Here is a 14,643-nt window from a genome sequence, read left to right as displayed (position 1 = left end):
CAGTTTTCAACCAGCGATTGAGTTGTGAGACTCTGCTGTAGAGCTCATCACTCCCCTAACTGGGAGGGGGCCAGAGACAATTACTCGATGCCGACACATCTTTCTAGCTGATTTACACGCAGAAGCTATGTTGCGCTTGGTGATCTCTGACTATTTCATCCTAACATCGTTGGTGCCGACGTGGATAACAATATCTCTATACTCTCTACACTCGCCAGTTTTAGCTTTAGTCAGCACCATCTTCAGATTAGCCTTAACGTCGGTAGCCCTGCCCCCTGGTAAACAGTGTATGATCGCTGGATGATTAGTTTTAAGTCTAATACTGTGGGTAATGGAGTCGCCAATGACTAGTTTTCAATTTGTCAGAGCTAATGGTGGGAAGCTTCGGCGTCTCAGACCCCATAACGGGAGGAGTAGAGACCAGAGAAGACTCAGCCTCTGACTCCAACTTGCTGCTTAATGGGGAAAACCGGTTGAAAGTTTCTGTCGGCTGAATGAGCTACACCGGTTGAGCGTTCCTACAGCATTTCCTTCCAGAAACCGTGAGAAAGTTGTCCGGCTGCGGGGACTGTGCCAGGGGATTTATACTACTATCTGTACTTACTGGTGGCACAGACGCTGTTTCATCCTTTCCTACACTGAAATTACCCTTGCCTAACGATTGCGTCTGAAGCTGGGCTTGTAGCACAGCTATCCTCGCCGTAAGGCGAGTACAACGACTGCAATTAGAAGGCATCATGTTAATGTTACTACTTAGCTTCGGCTGTTGGAGGTCCTGACGAATCGTGTCCAGATAAAGCGTCCGGAGTTAAAAAGTTGAGGGAAAAAAACAAAAATATAAACGGTAATTAAAAAGTAAATACCGTAAAGTTGTCAGGTAGCAAAATAGGTTGGCAACAAAATGCACAGCAACTCGAAAACAAGTCTGCAAGTTGTGACCGCAGACAGAAACAGGCAAAGAGTAAATAAGGGACTAAGATTGAATCCTACTAAACCGGTTCTGACGTTCGTCGGATGTGGCAGGGTTTGCAAACTATTACGGACTACAAAGTAAAGCCCAGCTGCCCAGTGACACAAAGGAGGTGATTGTGGAATACAGGAGAAGGAGGGCCAAGCACGCCCCCATTCTCATCGACAGGGCTGTAGTGGAGCAGGTTGAGAGCTTCAAGTTCCTTGGTGTTCACATCACCAACAAACTATCATGGTTCAAACAAACCAAGACAGTCGTGAAGAGGGCACGACAACTTCTATTCCTCCTCAGGAGATTGAACAGATTTGGCATGGGTCCTCAGATCCTCAAAAAGTTATACAGCTACACCGTCGAAAGCATCCTGACTGGTTGCATCATCGCCTGGTATGGCAACTGCTTGGCCGCTGACCGCAAGGACCTATAGAGGGTAGCTCTGTACATCACTGGGGCCAAGCTTCCTGCCATCCAGGATCTCTATACCAGGCGCTGTCAGAGGAAGGCCCTAAAAATTGCCAAAGACTCCAGCCACCCTAGTCATAAACTGTTCTCTCTGCTACCACACAGCAGGCGGTACCGGAGTGCTAAGTGTCAGTTCAAAAGGCATCTGAACAGCTTCTACCCCCAAGCCATAAGACTGCTGAACATCTAATCAAATGGCTATCTCAATTACATCGACTAACCTGTACCCCCGCACATTGACTCAGTCCTGGGACCCCCTGTATATAGCCTTGTCATAGTTCTTTGATTGTTGTTCTTTAATTTTGTACTTTAATTTGTAAATATTTTTTCTTAACTCTTATTGTTCTTAAAACTAAATTGTTGGTTAAGGGCTTGTAAGTAAGCATTTCACGGTAAGGTCCTGTAGTAAAAGCTATGACACTAATACTTGTGTAAACTCTGCATAGTTGTGTTCTGTGGGTGTCACTGAGTAGGCTGATACACCATTTTATGGGTGCACAATCCATAGAGTTCAATATGCAGTCTAATGGAATTTCAACAGTTATTTTCTGTTTCTTGTCAAACGAATTAATTCTTATATATGACTTTAAATTATGCAACAACATTCCAACCTTGTTTTAATAATTATACAGTTCAAAAATGGAACGATTGCACTATTTGTATTCGTTTGCGTCACTTTTAATGTGGGACTTTTATTCTGAAACCGCACTGTAAATTCCACAAATGGAGAATGACAGCAACCGGTGACCATAGCCCAAAGGAGTAAACAAACATTTTCGACCTGTGAAAAGTGAATGCTATAACATCATCATGCATAAAGTGTTGTATTTGTATTCGACGCATGTAACAAATCAAAATGGTTTTGATTTGATTTGAGAAACATAAAAGGATTTGATAGGATACGTATTATGGTAGCTTCTTACCCTCTGATAGACTTTTTATCAGTATTATTTATTTACTTAACCTTTATTTTAACAGGGAAGACATATTGAGACCTAGGTCTCTTTTTCAAATGTGCCCTGCATGATACAACATAAATATACATATTATACACACACCACATTTTTTTTAAACATAAAAAAATTACATATATATATACACACACAGTACCAAATCAAATCAAATTTTATTTGTCACATACACATGGTTAGCAGATGTTAATGCGAGTGTAGCGAAATGCTTGTGCTTCTAGTTCCGACCATGAAGAAATATCTAACAAGTAATCTAAAAGTTAAAAGTTTGCACACGCCTACTCATTCAAGTTTTTTTTTTGTTACTATTTTCTACATTGTGGAATAATAGTGAAGACATCAAAACTATGACAAACACACATGGAATCATGTAGTAAGCAATAAGGTGTTAAACAAATCAAAATATATTTTATTTTTGAGATTCTTCAAAGTAGCCACCCTTTGCCTTGATGACAGCTTTGCACAACTCTCTCAACCAGCGTAACCTGGAATGCTTTTCCAACAGTCTTGAAGGAGTTCCCATATATGCTGAGCACTTGTTGGCTGCTTTTCCTTCACTCTGCGGTCCAACTCATCCCAAACCATTTCAATTGCGTTGAGGTTGGGTGATTGTGGAGGCCAGGTCATCTGATGCAGCAGTCCATCATTCTCCTTCTTGGTCAAATAGCCCTTACACATCCTGGAGGTGTGTTGGGTCGTTGTCCTGTTGAAAAACAAATGATAGTCCCATTAAGCGCAAACCAGATGGGGGGGCGTATCGCTGCAGAATGCTGTGGTAGCCATGCTGGTTAAGTGTGCCTTGAGTTCTAATTACATCACAGACAGTTCCACCAGCAAAGAGCCCCCACACCATCACACCTCCTCCTCCATGCTTCACAGTCGGAACCACACATGCAGAGATAATCCGTTCACCTACTTTGCGTCGCACAAAGACACGGCGGTTGGAACCAAAAATCTCAAATTTGGATGTCCATTGCTTGTGTTCCTTGGCCCAAGGAAGTCTCTTATTATTATTGGTGTCCTTTAGAAGTGGTTTCTTTTCAGCAATTTGACCATGAAGGCCTGATTCACGTGGTCTCCTCGGAACAGTTGAGATGTGTCTGTTACTTGAACTCTGTGAAGCATTTATTTGGGATGCCATTTCTGAGGCTAGTAACTCTAATGAACTTATCCTCTGCAGCAGAGGTAACTCTGGGTCTTCCTTTTCTGTGGCGGTCCTTATGAGAGCCAGTTTCATCATAGTGCTTGATGGTTTCTGTGACTGTACTTGAAGAAACTTGATCTTGACATTTTCTGCATTGACTTACCATTGACCATGTCTTAAAGTAATGATGGACCGTAATTTCTCTTTGCTTATTGGAGCTGTTCTTGCCATAATATGGACTTGGTGTTTTACCAAATCTTCTGTATACCACCCCTATCTTGTCACAACACAACTGATTCACTCAAATGCATTAAGGAAAGAAATTCCACAAATTAACTTAACAAGGCACACCTGTTAATTGAAATGCATTCCAGGTGACTACCTCATTGAAGCTGGATGAGAGAATGCCAAGAGTGTGCAAAGCTGTCAAGGTAAAGTGTGACTACCTTTAAGAATCTCAAATACAATATATATTTGGATTTATTTAACTTTTTTTTTGGTTCGTACACGATTCCATATGTGTTATTACATAGTTTTGATGTCTCCTCGATTATTCTGCAATGTAGAAAATAGAAAATGGTATGAGTAGGTGTGTCCAAACTTTTGACTGGTACTGCATATTAAAATACAAATACACAGTCATGGAACGCACAAATAAAACATCACAAATCAACCAGAAAAACAGTTACATTCCTTCACAAATAAGACCCCAATCAATGCTTAAATGGCCCCTAATGGCACCAGAACGTCAAGATAAAATGTATTTTGAATTTTGTTCCAGCACTACGGTGCTTTAAAGCTGAAAGCAGATTTACCAAGCTCGGTGGAGAACCTAGGAACCTCAAGAGTTAACCAATTCTGTGAACAGTGTCTATACTTCAACAGCTAAATTAGATAAGACACACTTTTATGAAGTAGGGCCCATTATACAAAAAGGGAGTAATGTATAGATCTACTGGCCAACCGTTTGATACAGGATGCAGAGTTGAGTATCAAAACTGTCAACTATAGCAAAATTATGGGCACCATGGCACCCATAGGTTTAAGAGTAGTAGCAGCTGCACTTTGATAAATAATATCACCATGTTACGCAGGAAACACAGGGAACAAAACACCCTGCTACACTCAACTCCCCGTGGAGTGAAAGAGGTATGCGACTGTAGATGCAGGTAAGGATGGAAAGAGGCAGAATATATGACTGTTTACAGGGAATTTATTTCATTCCCACAGTAATTTGGGGAAAAGGGGCTGGATGGAACCGAAGCAAAGAAAGTTAAAGTTAAAGAGCCCCCTCTCCTACCTTACCTGCCCACAACTTACCTACAGTTGAAGTCGGAAGTTTACATACACCTAAGCCAAATATACAGTGGGGCAAAAAATTATTTAGTCAGCCACCAATTGTGCAAGTTCTCCACTTAAAAAGATGAGAGAGGCCTGTAATTTTCATCATAGGCACACTTCAACTATGACAGACAAAATGAGAAAAAAATCAAATCCTGCAGTGCCATACTTGTCCCCCTGCTTAAGCCAGTACGTCCAGGCCCGTCTGAAGTTTGCTAGAGAGCATTTGGATGATCCAGAAGAAGATTGGGAGAATGTCATATGGTCAGATGAAACCAAAATAGAACTTTTTGGTAAAAACTCAACTCGTCGTGTTTGGAGGACAAAGAATGCTGAGTTGCATCCAAAGAACACCATACCAACTGTGAAGCATGGGGGTGGAAACATCATGCTTTGGGGCTGTTTTTCTGCAAAAGGACCAGGGCGACTGATCCGTGTAAAGGAAAGAATGAATGGGGCCATGTATCGTGAGATTTTGAGTGAAAATCTCCTTCCATCAGCAAGGGCATTAAAGATGAAACGTGGCTGAGTCTTTCAGCATGACAATGATCCCAAACACACCACCCGGGCAATGAAGGAGTGGCATCGTAAGAAGCATTTCAAGGTCCTGGAGTGCTAGTTTTGGTAAGTTGGTTAGGACATCTCCTTTGTGCATGACACAAGTAATTTTTTCAACAATTGTTTACAGACAGATTATTTAATTTATAAGTCACTGTACCACAATTCCAGTGGGTCAGAAGTTTACATACACTAAATTGACTGTGCTTTAAAACAGTTTGGAAAATTCCTGAAAATGATGTCATGGCTTTAGAAGCTTCTGATAGGCTAATTGACATAATTTGAGTCAATTGGAGGTGTACCTGTGGATGTATTTCAAGGCCTACCTTCAAACTCAGTGCCTCTTTGCTTGACATCACAGGGAAATCAGCCAAGACCTCAGAAAAACATTGTAGACCTCCACAAGTCTTGTTCATCCTTGGGAGCAATTTCCAAACGCCTGAAGGTACCACGTTCATCTGTAAAAACAATAGTACGCAAGTATAAACACCTTGGGACCACGCAGCTGTCATACCGCTCAGGAAGGAGACGCGTTCTGTCTCCTAGAGGTTAATGTACTTTGGTGCAAAAAGTGCTAATCAATCCCAGAACAACAGCAAAGGACCTTATGAAGATGCTGGAGGAAACAGGTACAAAAGTATCCATATCCACAGAAAAACAAGTCCTATATTGACATAAACTGAAAGGCCGCTCAGCAAGGAAGAAGGCACTGCTCCAAAACTATGTGGAAGGACCACTAGAGGGCAGGCTGGGCTCATGGATAGTAGCCCAACAAAGCATGGGAGACAAGGTAACCAGAGTCAATTAAGCACAGCTGACGGTACTAATGACATACTCTCCTTCCCCTATAAAAGAGAGAATGGAACCAGCAGAGAGGGGGAAAATTATCTCTGGAAGATGGCCACCGAGAGAGAGGAGCTGTGCTGAAAGAACCACTAAGACGGTGACAATCCCGTGATTTATGTTTGTTGTAGTTTAAAGATAATCCTATTGTGTTCTTGTTTCATCTGGAGAAGAAGATGTGTGTTTTTCCTTGGAAGATTTTTCATTGATTATGTTAGAATGTTTTTGTTGACAAAATACCCTCAATAGAGAACCGTGTTCAATCAAGAAAACCTACTCCTGACTCGTTTATTCCACCTTCCCGCTTTAGAGTGACGCCTAATTACTTGGTACGCTCACAGCTACCATAAAAAAGCTACACTATGGTTTACAACTGCACATGGGGACAAAGATCATACTTTTTGGAGAAATGTCCTCTGGTCTGATGAAACAAAATAGAACTGTTTGGCCATAATGGCCATCGTTATATTTGGAGGATAAAGGGGGATGCATGCAAGCCGAAGAACACCATCCCAACCGTGAAGCACGGGGGTGGCAGCATCATGTTGTGGGGGTGCTTTGCTGCAGGAGGGGCTGGTGCACTTCACAAAATAGATGGCATCATGAGGCAAGAAAATTATGTGGATATATTGAAGCAACATCTCAAGACATCAGTCAGGAAGTTAAAGCTTGGTGCAAATGGGTCTTCCAAATGGACAATGATCCTAAGCATACTTCCAAAGTTGTGGCAAAATGGCTTAAGGACAACAAAGTCAAGGTATTGGAGAGGCCATCACAGAGCTCTGACCTCAAACCCGTAGAAAATTTGTGGGCAGAACTGAAAAAGCGTGTGCGAGCAAGGAGGCCTATAAACCTGACTCAGTTACACCAGCTCTGTCAGGAGGAATGGGCCAAAATTCACCCAACTTATTGTGGGAAGCTTGTGGAAGGCTACCCGGAACTTTTGACCCAAGTCAAACAATTTAAAGGCAATGCTACCAAATACTAATTGAGTGTATGTAAACTTCTGACCCACTGGGAATGTGATGAAAGAAATAAAAGCTTAAATAAATAATTCTCTCTACTATTATTATGACATTTCACATTCTTAAAATAAATTTGTGATCCTAACTGACATAAGACAGGGACTTTTTACTAGGATTAAATGTCAGGAATTGTGAAAAACTGAGTTTAAATGTATTTGGCTATGGTGTATGTAAACTTCCGACTTCAACTGTACTTATCACAGAAGACTGAAGATAAGATCCAGCTCTTTGAGTGTATAGTGTAATGATAAAGTGGGATGCTTAGGAACACACATACATATGGCTGCATATCAATAGTCTGAAGCAGGGGTACTCAAATACTATTTGAGAAGGTTCGGTGACACGAAGGTTCAGATAGATATTTTCATTCATCTGCGTAGTGACAAACCCCACCTCGTGACCAATGTGACCCTAAACTGTTTAAACTGTTCACACTCCTCTTCTTGGTGGAAAGACAATCATTTCCTGCAATTCTACACATTGTGCATTGTACTAGGACAACTCTCAACAGCAGAAGGTTGAAAGCCCGACTGAGTCCCCCCCCCCCCCTTTTTTTGGTTGGGATCCACGGCCCATATGGATCCCGTCCTAGACCCGGTCCGCAATCCATCTATGGAATATTGCTGGTCTAAAGTTACATCCTGTCCTTGTCTCCTCTCCTTCATCTTTACTGATCTGACAACACAGCACAGGTTAAAATAATATGGTGAATGCCCAGCAGGTGTGATTTCCCCACCTATCCAGTTATTTAATATCAGTGTAGATAGAAGAGTCGGGGAGAAGAAGCTACTAGCGATTGAGATACACCCATAAAATGGCACATAGGCTACACATGTATTTACAGCACCACTACATGATAGGAAGAGAACCTGTGATGTCATGGCTTAGTTCAGTTGGTGACGACAATACAGAACTGGATTAAATTGGATTAAATAGTCCCCCCCCCATCAAAACGCTTACTGTAAAATCATTCTGGACTGGATCTAAATACTAATACAGGTATTAGTACATTGGTAATGTATTCTAACCCTCATATACTGTACATGAATAGGGTAGAAATACATGTATAGCTACTATTTATTGCTCTGACCTGGTTGCGCAATATATATATGTGTACTTTGGATCTCTAAACTTCCCAGATAGAACAACAATAAAGATACAGGATTTCAGCTAGCATACTGTTACAAATACAGATAAATCTGTGTCCCATTTCATAGATAAGTGTGCTTTAATGGAGCAAAAAGAGAGAGAGAGAGAGAAATGTTATACTGTAAATAGTTATTGTTGTTGTTGATTACATATAACCCTTATAGGACAATCCTGAAACTCTAAGAGCTCCACGTTGTGCCTGAGAGGCACTGGTTGTGGTTTCACGTACACCAGGGCCCGTATTCAAAAAGCATCTCAGAGTAGGAGTGCGGATCTAGGACACATTTTTCCTTTTAGATTAACAATGAACGGACAGGGGGAACTGATCCAGCATTGAGGTAGTCTTCCAAATTGTATCTCTGGGGTGAGATTTGTTTTTCACAGAGTCCCCGTGGGTGTTTGAGAGGAGGATGAAAACCACTGCAGTGGTGGACGGCACTATTAAAGAAGGAAGCCTGAAAATAGAGAAACTTAATCTAAACATACTGTGCAATTCTAACTGTGAAGTGCTCCGGTAGTTCGGTTTGCTCGAAGGCCCTTGGATAAGGAGTACGACTGATTCTCAGGCCTTTCCATAGCCACCTGAGAGGAATAGAAAGTGACGTGTAAAACCATTTGAAGAGCTGGCTTTAGAGACCTAGTTACTTGACAGACATTGACTTTATACTCTTGAGATGTTAGCAGGACAGTTTACTCAGTGGTGTCAATCATACGGGGCGGCAGGGTTGGTGGTTAGAGTGTTGGACGAGTAACCGGAAGGTTGCAAGTTCAAACCCCTGAGCTGACAAGGTACAAATCTGTCGTTCTGCCCCTGAACAGGCAGTTAACCCGCTGTTCCTAGGCCGTCATTGAAAATAAGAATTTGTTCTTAACTGACTTGCCTGGTTAAATAAAGGTAAATAAAATAAGAGAGGTTAATTCAAATGTAACCTTCCTGACCTGCAAAACACTCCATCATAGGTGAATGTCTGTTGACTGTGTTCGCCAGCAAGGTAGCCACTTTTTTGGTAACTACGTGATTCCATTTGTGTTATTTCATAGTTTTGATGTCTTCACTATTATTGTACAATGTAGAAAATAGTAAAACATAAAGACAAACCCTGGAATTGAGTAGGTGTGTCCAAACTTTTGACTGGAACTGTATATACAGTGCATTCAGAAAGTATTCAGACCCCTTGACTTTTCCACTTTTTGTTATATTACAGCCTTATTTGAAAATTGATTAAATTGTCCCCCCCCCATCAATCTACACACAATACCCCATAATGACAATGCAAAAACATTTATAATTTATCACATTTACATAAGAATTCAGACCCTTTACTCAGTACTTTGATTAAGCACATTTGGCAGCGATTACAGCCTTGAGTCTTCTTGGGTATGACGCTACAACCTTGGCACACCTGTATTTGGGGAGTTTCTCCCATTCTTCTCTGCAGATTCTCTCAAGCTCTGTCAGGTTTGATGGTGAGCATCGCTGCACAGCTATTTTCAGGTCTCTCCAGAGATGTTAATTCGGGTTCAAGTCTGGGCTGTGGCTGGGTCATTCAAGGACATTCAGAGACTTGTCCCGAAGCCACTCCTGTCTTGGCTGTGTGCGTAGGGTAGTTGCACTGTTAGAAGGAGAACCTTCACCCCAGTCTGAGTTTCTGAGCGCTCTGGAGCAGGTTTCCATCAAGGATCTCTCTTTACTTTGCTCTGTTCATCTTTCCCTCGATCCTGACTAGTCTCCCACTCCCTGCCAATGTGGTCCTTCTGTGGCTCAGTTGGTAGAGCATGGCGCTTGTAACGCCAGGGTAGTGGGTTCGATTCCCGGGACCACCCATACGTAGAATGTATGCACACATGACTGTAAGTCGCTTTGGATAAAAGCGTCAGCTAAATGGCATATATATATTTTTTTTTTTATCCCCACAGCATGATTCTGCCACCACCATGCTTCATTGTAAAGATGATGACGCTTTGCATTCAGAACAGAGGATCTTTTTTTAAAAATATATTTTTTATAAACCCCTCCACCACCCCCCCTCTTCAGAGGACAAATATCTTAGTTTTAGTTACAGCTTTTTTTCCACATATAAACTCAGCATAAAAAGAAACGCACTTTTTCAGGACCCTGTCTTTCAAAGATAATTTGTAGAAATCCAAATAACTTCACAGATCTTCATTGTAAAGAGTTTAAACAATGTTTCCCACGCTTGTTCAATGAACCATAAACAATTCATAAACATGCACCTGTAGAACGGTCGTTAAAGACACTAACAGCTTTCAGACGGTAGGTAATTAAGGTCACAGTTATGAAAACTTAGGACACTAAAGAGGCCTTTCTACTGACTCTGAAAAACACCAAAAGAATGATGCCCAGGGTCCCTGCTCATCTGCGTGAACGTGCCTTAGGCATGCTGCAAGGAGGCACGAGGACTGCAGATAAATTACAATGTCCGTACTGTGAGATGCCTAAGACAGTGCTACAGGAAGACAAGACAGACAGCTGATCGTCCTCGCATTGACAGACCACGTGTAACAACACCTGCACAGGGTCGGTACATTCGAACATCACACCTGAGGAACAGGCACAGGATGGCAACAGCAACTGCCCGAGTTACACCAGGAACGCACAATCCCTCCATCAGTGCTCGGACTGTCCGCAATAGACTGAGAGAGGCTGGACTGAGGGCTTGTAGGCCTGTTGTAAGGCAGGTCCTCACCAGACATCACCGGCAACAATGTTGCCTATGGGCATAATCCCACTGTCGCTGGACCAGACAGGACTGGCAAAAAGTGCTCTTCACTGACGAGTCGCAGTTTTGTCTCACCAGGGGTGATGGTCGGATTTGAGTTTATCGTCGAAGGAATCAGCGTTACACTGAGGCCTGTACTCTGGTGTGGGATCGATTTGGAGGTGGAGGGTCCGTCATGGTCTGGGGCGGTGTGACACAGCATCATCAGACTGAGATTGTTGTCATTGCAGGCAATCTCAACGCTGTGTGTTACAGGGAAGACATCCTCCTCACTCATGTGGTACCCTTCCTGCAGGCTCATCCTGTCATGACCCTCCAGCATGACAAAGCCACCAGCCATACTGCTCATCCTGTGCGTGATTTCCTGCAAGACAGGAATGTCAGTGTTCTGCCTAGGCCAGCGAAGAGCCCGGATCTCAATCCCACTGAGCACGTCTGGGACCTGTTGGATCGGAGGGTGATGGCCTGGGCCATTCCCCCCAGAAATGTCCGGGAACTTGCAGGTGCCTTGGTGGAAGAGTGGGGTAACATCTCACAGCAAGAAAGGGCAAATCTGGTGTAGTCCATGAGGAGGAGATGCAATGCAGTACTTAATGCAGCTGGTGGCCACACCAGATACTGACTGTTACTTTTGATTTTGACCCCCCCTTTTGTTCATGGACACATTATACCATTTCTGTTAGTCACATGTCTGTGGAACTTGTTCAGTTTATGTCTCAGTTGTTGAATCTTATGTTATGTTCATAGAAATATTTACAGATGTTAAGTTTGCTGAAAACAAACGCAGTTGACAGTGAGAGGACGTTCATTTTTTTGCTGATATACATACACATTTTACATTTGACATACACATACATGATACTTTTATATAAAGCAGTCACATAACAATAATGCATTAGCATAAGTTATTTAACCCCAATCCTCAGCCATTCTCAGCCCATCCCACCTATCACCATAGAACACCCTCGTTTGGTTTCCATGTGTCATATATCTTTCAATTGTGCTGTGATGTTTTACATCATTTTTAACCTTTCTAATCGTATAGTATCCACAGATACCTTTCCTATGAGTATTATTATATTATTTATTGACTGACTATGGCTTTCCAAATCATCCAACATTGCTATTTGTAACGTTCATTTTAAGTGCATGTAATGATTTTTTAAACCATTCCTGAACCTGTGACCAGAAACAAGCTACATGGGGGCAATACCAAAATAAATGATCCATTGATTCTGTCTCTTCACAGAAAAATCTACAGAGCTGAGTTTGTTGTATGCTCCATCTATATAGAATTCTGTTGGTGGCAATAATTTGATAAAATAATTTCAATTGAAAAGGTGTTGAATCATGTGTAATCACAAACCATGTGATTGGTAAATTGAAAATCTCTTCACATTTATTTTGCAACCTATATGGCTCAGCTGCCAACATTTTTGTCCTCAAATAAAACTGGTATATTTTTCTATTTATGACAGTCCCTTTCAGCCAATTTGTATCTTTAATCTATGGCAGGCAAACAAGTTCCCTTACCTTCTCCCTTTTCCACTTGCCTCCTCCATTTTTGTGGTAGTGCTGCAATCAGTTGGTTGTAAATTTGAATTGAGCAGATATTCCCATATATTTTCGATAGCTGCATATGTACTGCATATGTACTGTACATATACTGTAACTCCTCCATTTCTATTCATAAATATAATACTTTTTTTTAAATGTCCATAAAGAATGTTCTTTTTATTAATCAGTATATTTGAATTTTACCATAACATTTGTTGTAATACTTGTTCTATCTCTTCTGGAGGATAAAACTGATATTGTAACGAGCTTTATATGGCTTGTTTAAGAAAGGGCAATGTATGAGTGAAGCCTTTAGTGAGAGTTTTAAAGCTTTAATATTAAATTATTTTAGCCCCACAAACTAACTCATATTCATTATATAAATAGGCACGTTTAAATTTGCCTGGCTTAACATTCCAAATAAAAAACCTTTCTTGCGCATATCATTTAAAAAAACAAGTAATCTGGAGTAGGCAGTGCCATTAGTAAGTAAACTGTGATACCAAATAGTTCATCAATGGGATTTTTCCATAAATAGACAAGTATTTACCTCTCCATAATCTTATCCATTTTTGCTAACTTTATATTAAAACAAATGTTTCTCATGGTCTGAGAGTCCTTTAGGTGCCTTTTGGCAAACTCCAGGCTGGCTGCCATGTGCCTTTTACATCTGGCCACTACCATAAAAGCCTGATTGGTGAGGTGCGGCAGAGATGGTTGTCCTTCTGGAAGTTTCTCCCATCTCCTCAGAGGAACTTTGGAGCTCTGTCAGAGTGACCATCGGGTTCTTGGTCACCTCACGAATCAAGGCCCTCTTCCCCGATTGCTCAGTTTGGCCGGGCTGCCAGCTCTAGGAAGAGTCTTGGTGGTTACAAAATTCTTCCATTTAAGAATGATGGAGGCCACTGTGTTCTTGGGGACCTTCAATATGGCAGAAATGTTTCGGTACCCTTCCCCAAGATCTGTGCCGGGACACAATCCTGTCTCGGTGCTGTACGGACAATATCCCTCGACCTCATGGCTTTTATAGCCAGGTGTGTGCATTTCCAAATCATGTCCAATGAATTGCATTTGCCACAGGTGGACTCCAATCAAGTTGTAGAAACATCTCTAGGATGATCAAATTGAAACAGGATGCACCTGAGCTCAATTTAGAGTCTCATAGCGAAGGGTCTGAGTACTTACATAAATAAGTTATTTCTGTTTTTTATTTGAAATAAATGTGCAAAAATGTCTAAAAACCTGTTTTCACTTTGTCAATATGGGGTATGTAGATTGATGGGGAAATGTGTATTAAATCCATTTTAGAAAAAGGCTGAAATGTAACAAAATGTGGAAAATTTTAAGAAGTCCGAGTACATTCTGAATGCACTGTATATAAAAAAAAACAAAGTGTCCTGACTCCTGGCATTAATATCTACATCATGGTACGGTTGAATATTGCCTCTGGACAACATCCACCTGCAAAAGTCATATTACAGGCAAATATATAACTCTCTTGGTCATTCATTCTGATGTTATGTTGTGGTCAGATATCTCTGATACACTCCCCCACAATTTTCATATCCATGGGAATTTGTGTAAAACAATTGCATGGAAACATCCAGCTACAGTCATTTGGAAACCATGTTCTGAAAGGTACACCTCTTTTGTCTTTGATAAATGCAATGATAAAACATTATTAGAGAACATGACATAATGTTCTTTATGGTAGGTGTAATTCTTAGACACACGCACATTGGCAGGCAGACGCCCTCGTATATAGAGATAAGAGCAAGGCACGCTGATAAGGCCTCAGGTTATTGTTGATTTGAGAAATAGCTGTCATTAACTAAACACAACAATGTGTTCATTTATATGCATAGCTTATTTATGAATCATATGA

This window comes from Oncorhynchus keta, chromosome 15 (genome assembly GCF_023373465.1).
Source record: "Oncorhynchus keta strain PuntledgeMale-10-30-2019 chromosome 15, Oket_V2, whole genome shotgun sequence".
Taxonomy (NCBI): Eukaryota; Metazoa; Chordata; class Actinopteri; order Salmoniformes; family Salmonidae; genus Oncorhynchus; species Oncorhynchus keta.
Note: the sequence above shows the minus strand (reverse complement) of the source record.